We start from the raw sequence: 6,000 nt of genomic DNA, 5'->3' as shown, positions 1-6,000 counted from the left end.
CTTCTGGTCCGCTAGAAATCAGATAGAGTTGGCACGGTGGCCCATGAATCTGCTTCATAAAACAAGGGACGGCTGTTTCCTCCCCTTCCTCTCCCTTAGGAAGGTTCACCGGGGGCAAGAAGGAAGGGGGCATGGCCTTTTGGTGTGCAGAAGAAGAAATTTCTTTTTACACCCAGCTCCCAAACTTTAGGGTAATTATTAATAATTAGAATTGAGTGAAAAACCCACACCGAGTGAGTTATTCAATGTAATTTGCAGTTAACAATAGTTGCCTTTTTGAAACCTCAGGAGTCAGAACAAGAGAGTCATACAGTCTTTTTGTTTTAATTTCTGGCAGCTGAAGGGACCGGGATTTAGAAAAACCCTATAGAGGGGACCACATGCTTAAGAATTACCAAAATAAAAAAAAAAAAAAGCACACACATCAACAACAACAAAAAGTAATTTGTAAAATGCATGGAATTTGGGGTTTTAAATAAAATATACTTGGACTCTGCTCAAACAATGTTCACAAAAGGTGCTCGCGGCAAGCTGGGCTTTTTGTTTTAAAATTTTTCAGTATATGCTAGAGAAACTCCATCCTGAAAAATATTCCCGGGGGAAAGCTTCCAAAGTTGTGAGCCTTTGGTCCCCGGGGCACTGGTGACCGTGGGCACCCAGTGACCACCCCCAGGCATCAGGTGATGACGGTGGGCACTGGGTGATGACCCGTAGGTCCGAGGCGGTTACCACGGATCCCAGGTGATGCCTGCAGGCACAGGTGACGATGGTGAGCACCAGATAACGGCCAACAGATCCCGGGTGAGGACCAGTAGGTTCCAGGTGATGGCTTCTGGCTGGTCCAGGTGGGGATGGCTCTGAGAGGGAGCCACAGCAGCCCAGCTTGCGGTCACAGCTGGGCGCTGGCGTCGGGCTGACCGAGAGTCTACCGTGGACTCTGGTACCCACCCAGTGTGGTCCTGGCTGGCCCTGGCACCGCATGTCACACACTGTGCTTCTCCTCCTCCCGTGTGAATTCATCCAGGAAACCCGAGGGAGGCCCGGGTTTGTCAGAGCGCCCGGAGCAAGCCTTCCATTGCACACTGGCCGCCTGTTCCTTGTGAGTTCTATTTCGGAAACAAGATTCCCCGCGCACAAATATTGGTGAAAGATCAGCAAACGTCAGAAATCGTGTTTAAGGCCACTGTTTCCTTAGAAATGCTTAAAGACAAAATACGCTCTGAAGCAGGAATCGGTGGGCACTTGCTGGAGGTGTGTCGTGCAGCGATGATCTTTGCCTGTCTGGAGAGCATCTCACACAATCTTCGCTTTAAAAATATTCTGAGTTTTGCTTTGCAGTTCAGGGTAACACCGACGGGAAGCCCTTGAAAATAACTACCGAGCTGGCAAAAGAACAACGCGATATAACCGTGTGAACTAGGGTGCAGAGTCTGTGTAGTAAAATGTAAAACAGAGTATTTCGCCAGTAGCTAATAATGCATTAACACTTACTCTCTTATTCCTCCCAAGGGACTCAGTATAATCAATTTCAGGTAATATTTATTAGGTTCATGCCCTGTATATCAACCACGCAACTGGGTTTTGTAAACTTTTTACAGAGGGGAAAAATAGAATATTTTATTCAATGGTACTCAAAATAGTAAAATATTGTTTAACTGAATTTCAAAGGCAGAGCGGGTGTTGGGGATAAGAAATACATCTTTACATTCTTACCTTAGGGTACCATGTTCCTGCATTATTGAGATCCAGAGCCTTTAATTATGAACACTATATCGAGTCAGGCAGTCAGGGGGGCATAATACTCAGACGAACATGGCTAATGTCAGTGTTATTAACATGGTCACTCGGAAACTAATTGTAGAACGCAGTTAGGGTGTCAGACATATTGTGCACTAATGCTACGCAATGAAAGATTAATAATAGCAAAAAAGAAAGGGGAATCCGGGGCTGCCAAACTTCGCAGCCCGGCTGCCAAGACGGCGGGGGCTCTGGAAGAGGAGGGGCGGCCAGGCAGAGATGGCTTACAAAGAGAAATCCTAATTTGTTTCTCTGTTTTTTCCAGCATTATGGACATGCTTTTCTGTTCAGTTTAAATTGATTTTTCAATTTGATCCCAAGCCAGACTATATGTGACCTGATGAAGTCTCAGGCCTCCCGAGCCCAGATCTTAATCTCTTGTCTGAAATAGTTAGCATAGTCTGTGTCTCCTGCATGGAAGCCGAATGGACTCACTGACTCCTCTGACCACGGCTTTAAACAAACCAATTAGGTGTCCTCTGCGTGTGAACTATGGTGTCAAGGAGCAGAGAACAACAGCCATGTCCCTCCCAGTGCCCCGGGCAGCGAGCAGGACCTCTTCGGGGCAGGATCCCCTGCCTCTGCCCGCAGCCTGGCCGCTAGAAAGGAGAGCCGAGGGCGCTGGGCAGTCTTCCCGACCCCGTGCCCTGTGCCCCGACCTTTGCGTGTAAACAAGCCAGGGGCTGACCAGTGATCACGGTGGTGGGTGGGGGGGAGCGGGGGTGCGGTTCTGTTCTCTCGAGTTCAGTAGCTTGAAGGTGAACCTGTACGGTAGATGTTGTCTTCTCTTGAGATCACTGTGGATGGAAATGTACGGGACTTCAGGCATTTAATAGGAAAAAATACTGGATAAACTTGATTCAGTCTTAGGTCAGTGTAGATAATGAGCAAGTCTCAAGTGGCCTGGACTGTCGCTTGAACTCGTTCCCTCCCAAGCCCACAACGCGGTGTTCTGGCCTTGGTTTTGCCAGGGGCTTGGTCTGCCCCTCGCACACGCTTCAGGTCCCCTCCTTTACAAAGGTACACTCTCTCGATCTGTTCCAAGGTGTTTTGCTTCAGCTTGTCCTTACCTCTACACCTCCTAGTTTTCTCTCTTTTTTCCCTCTTGACTATCCTTGGTAGGAGAAATGAGTGAAGAATGGGAACAGGCAGAAAGCCATCTGCAAAGGCTCTCGCTAATCTGTACGGGGCCGGATGAGGCAGAACGCCGGCCCCACGAGTGGCTCTCAGGGTTGCCTACATCCATCGAGCATCGAGGGACACGCTGAAGTCTCCGGCATCCTGCAGGACGGCGTGAGGAGAGCTAATTTCTCTTTCCCCCGAGAACATGCGCAAAACGACCGAGATACTGAAAAACAGAAACACGAAAGTCATCTTCTGTGAGGTGGGGAGGCCCCTGTGACCCTGAGCAGTAATAAGCGAGGAAGGGCTGCCGATGGATGCTCGGGGGCTAACACGGGGTCGGTGTGGGCAGCCCTGAGGGGGCATGTACACCCGCAGCCCGCCCCCTCCCCCCCGCCCCAGCCCGAGAAGGGCCGCTCACCTGCAGGGCAATGAGCTCGGAACAAGCAGGAGCGGGTGGAGGGCGGAGCTGGTGTTGACGAAGGTGGGCTCGAAGAGTCAGGGAAGGTGCGGCTGAACACCGAGAAACGCAGGCAGACTCGGCTGGCAGTGAGCCGTCTGTGGATGAGTCAGAGTAGGAGGCGCCCTAGGTCCTGGGCGGCCCATTAGCTTCTGCGAGAAGCAAGAGCTGAAATAACACACTCACACACACACACACAGCCTTGTGCCACAAGAGCGCAGCCCCAGCCCGTCGCCCACATACGTTTTCTGCAAATATTTGGCTTAGAAACAAGGAGGAGGCAGTGGTTCTAGAAAAAAAGGCTCTGAGAAAAGGCAGAAATAAAAGGAAAACATGGCAAGTGAAGAATGTTTATCAGAAAATGCTGTCATAATTGGTCTTGTCAATGGGTTTTTGGGTAGGACACCAAAAGCATGGACAACAAAATGCCAAATGAATAAGTGGTCTTACCTTAAACTAAAACTCTCTGCACAGCAAAAGAAATAGTCAACAAAATGAATAGACAACTCAGGGAATAGGAGAAAATATTTTCAAACCATGTTTCTGATAAGGAAACGTATAATACATAAGGAAAGGTATAAGGACTCCTGTAACTCAATAAACCGAAACAAAACCCAGGAAACAAAATTGAAAACAAAACCAAATAACCCAATTAAAAATGGACAAAGGACTTGAATAGATGTTCTCCGAAGAAGACATCCAGATGGCCAACAGACACACGAAAAGATGCTCAACCTCACTCATCAGCAGGGAAATGCAAATCAAAACCACGATGAGATATCACCTCACCCCTGTCAGAATGGTTATTAGAAAAAAGACTAGACATAATAGGTGTTGGCAAAGAGGTGGGGCAAAGGGAATCCTTGAGCACTGTTGGTAGAAATGCGGATTTGTGCGGCCACTGTGGAAAACAGTATGGCGATTCCTCAAAAAATGAAAAATAAAACTATCCGGCAATTCCACTTTTGGGAATTTATCCAAAGGAGTTGAAACAAAAGGTCTTGAAGAGATACTGGCACTCCTAGGTTCATGGCAACATGATCCACCCTACGCACGACATGGAAACATGTCCACTGACGTATAACGCGAATAAATGGCTAAACCTGGAGGACACTGTGCTAAGTGAAATAAGCCAGACACAGAAAGACAAATACTGTATGACCTTACTTATATGGGAAATCTAAAATAGTCAGATTCATAAAAGCAGAGAGCCGAGCTGTGTGTTCAGGGGGCTGGGGGAAAGGGGTGGGGAGGTAACGGTCAAAGGGCGTAAACTTCCATTTATGCAGGATGAATACATTCCAGAGATCTAGCATACGTAGTGCCTATAGCTAACAATACTGTATGATAGACTTAACATTTGCTGGGAGGGTAGATCTTAAGTGTTCTTAACCACACACACACACACACACACACACACACACACACACACAAATAATAATAATAAATCAGTGGAAGAAACTTTGGGAATTGATGGGTATGTCTGTGGCCTTGAGTGATGATGGTTTCACGGATGGATACTTAGTCTCAAACTCATTGAGTTGCACACAGTAAATACCTACAGCTTTTTACATGTCAATCATACCTCAATAAAGTAAAAAAAAAGTCATAGAGCAGATGGAAATTGTGACAAAGTATATTTTTATGGCTTAAAAACAGATACGTATTTCCCGAAGCCATCACTTTCACAAAACAAGAGGTCGAAGAGGAGACAGTGGGTCTAAGAGCAAGTATAATAAGGCAAAGAAGGAGATAACGCACAATTTGTTAGAGCTCATGAAGGAGGTGGGAAAGTAAAAACATCACAAAAACCAAGGCCACATTGGAAGGAGAGTAAATTAGGCTGGATACTACTGAGTTCTAGAAAGGACACGCAGAGCAGAAGCAGGAAGGTAAGCGAGAGCAAGTGAAAATGAAGATGATGTTAAAGGGAAGAGACAGAAATTAGAGCTGTAGCAATATGGGAAATAAGGTATAAAATATGCGTAACTAATTTTGATGAAAAAGATAATAAGTTATATTGTAAAATAGAATTATTTTTTTCCTCTAGAATAAAAAGAAGCCTTGAAGTTTTAGATTGTCCCAGTATAAAACAGCATAGAGCAATCAAGACAGGAACCTACTCCAATAATGTTATTGGATTTCAAAGACAAAGAAATAGTGCCTGGGCTTCCAGAACAAAAAACCCACAAAATACCCACCTGGAAAAATTGTGTGACTAGTGTCAGACGTCTCTGAGACAACTGTGCCCTGGAACAGAGCTGGGCCATCAGTACGATGCCCTCAAAAGAAGAAAAAAGGGAACCGGTAATTTTGTACACAGGCAAACTGTGAGTCGAGTGTGAAGACAATAGACAAATACTTTGAATTCGCGATAACTAAATTAATACATTTTCATAACCCATTTTAAAGTTAGCTGTGATGAACTCCGGCCAAGAGAGAGACAAATGAAAAAACTATCTGCGAAAGACAGACATTGGGTGCAAGGTTCATCTAACTGGAAGATTAAAAGATGGGGCATGGCTGGGTAGGAGACAGAAGGCAAATGTTATAAGATCTAAAAATGCAGACATCACAGAGCAAAATTTGAGAGTAGAGGAGGAAGGGAAGGTGGGAGGTGG

The sequence above is a fragment of the Panthera onca genome, chromosome D3, assembly GCF_046562875.1.
Source record: "Panthera onca isolate mPanOnc1 chromosome D3, mPanOnc1 haplotype 2, whole genome shotgun sequence".
NCBI lineage: Eukaryota > Metazoa > Chordata > Mammalia > Carnivora > Felidae > Panthera > Panthera onca.
Note: the sequence above shows the minus strand (reverse complement) of the source record.